The sequence below is a fragment of the Propithecus coquereli genome, unplaced genomic scaffold (assembly GCF_000956105.1).
Source record: "Propithecus coquereli isolate 6110/MARCELLA unplaced genomic scaffold, Pcoq_1.0 Scaffold117, whole genome shotgun sequence".
Classification (NCBI taxonomy): Eukaryota; Metazoa; Chordata; class Mammalia; order Primates; family Indriidae; genus Propithecus; species Propithecus coquereli.
In genome coordinates, this window is record NW_012135747.1 from 4,852,199 (window position 1) to 4,853,982 (window position 1,784).

General features: G+C 34.0%; 1 protein-coding gene across 1 annotated transcript in view; it reads left to right on the top strand.

Annotated features, from left to right (window-relative positions):
• CTNNA3 (catenin (cadherin-associated protein), alpha 3) overlaps positions 1-1,784 on the top strand; it is a 2,098,639-nt gene that overhangs the window by 2,040,454 nt on the left and 56,401 nt on the right. The window lies entirely within an intron of this gene.

Consider the following 1,784-nt stretch of genomic DNA (forward strand, 5'->3'; position numbering starts at 1 on the left):
ACCACTGGCCAAAATAAGGTCTGGCAAACAGTAGAAGAACATTCTTAAATTGGGAATAAGTCATCCTCATGATTCTGCTTCTAGGAAGATAAAACCATCTTTGAAAGGCTTTCCAAATGTCAATGGGAAAGAAAGCTTTAATAATTTTTATAGCATGGGGATTTACCCATTATTATGATTTTTGACTTCAGAGATAAAATGGACAGCCACTGTTAGGTATAATTAAAATATTCTTATCAATTCTCAAAATAAAGGGTGATTCTGGGTCAAGCAACTTTTAACTTCGGAAGTTCAACTTCAATGTTTCTACTCATTTGATTCATTCTTTTCTTAATAGAATTAATAGAGCCTTCTAGTATGGCTTTGAGTCTCTCTTGAGAGAGACTGCATGATTTGCTTAAACTTGGGAGATTTCAATTGGTTATTGGTCAAGAATTTATTACTTTACAAGTTCGATTTTATCGGGAGTAATAAAGTGGTGTTGGTCTCAAAGGAACAAGTCCACGTTAGTCCAACTTACAGTTTACAAATAACTGTTAATTTAAGAAACCAATTTACAAATTAGAGTGGCAATTTACTGTTAACTATATAAGGTAGCTGGCAAGAAGACTGATATTGTCACTAGAGCATGAAGGTAAGGAAGTGGAGCCAGATCAGGTTTGAATACTAGCTCTACCACTTATTAACTGGCAAGTCATTTCACCTCACTGTGCCTCAGTTTCCTCCTGTGCCAAATGGGTATAATGATAAAACTTACCTCATGGAATTATATCTTTATTAAAAGAATAAATATAGACAAAGCACCTAGAGTACATGATAGATAAAACACTACGTGCATCAGGAATTATCACTGAGTCCCTTCATAAAAACAAAGAATAGATAAGAAAGTTACTCGGTAAGGACAACAAAAAAGATATTTTGAATGAATGTTGTATAGAAGAAATCATTGTGCATTCGTGTGAATGAAGCAAAGAAAACTAGATTCAAATCATTTACTCGGTCTGAAACTTAGTTTGCAAATCTGCAAAATAATAATAATTAGATCTAATTAAAATGGTGCTGTGAGTACTAATTTAAATTATGTATGTAAAGGACCTAGTATAGTACCTGGCACAGAGGAAGTACCTAATAGAGATCAGTTTCCTGTCAAGATAAAACAATGGGATGATTTGCTTTTCATCAGTACAGGTAATTTCTCATCTGTAAATTGGAGAAAATATGTCTTAAGAGTTTTATAATTGAGTGAGATGATAAACCCAAATTAGTTAACCTAGCCTCTGGTATATAATAAGAACTCAGTGAAAATTAGTTATTGTTTCTCCTCTTCCATATCCTCTTCCTCTTCTTCCTCTTCTTCCTCCTCCTCTTTCTTTCTCTATTTTTTCTTCCCTTTCTCTTTGTCCTTCTCCTTTTCCTTTTTTTTAATTAGCTACAATTTCAGGAGATTTGAGGGATCACCTTTACTCCTTTACTGAAAGCTTGAGAAAGGCCCTTAATGTCAAAGTATCTCTATCATCTTGTCTGATTGTCTCCTTGACTGGCTATCATGTATCTCTCTGTCCATGCATATGTCCATGCCTGTTTAACAGATTGATAGTATTTCCGCAGAAGAATTGACTTCTTTGCTACCTTTGTTGATATATTATCTACTTTGACTCAAATGGTCACATGTTCTTCTCTTGTGCACACACTCTGGAGCCATGCAGACTAGTCTATTTAACAAATATAAAAGATAATGAGCTTCTCAGGAATTTTCCAACAATATTCCAGCTTGGTTATTAATT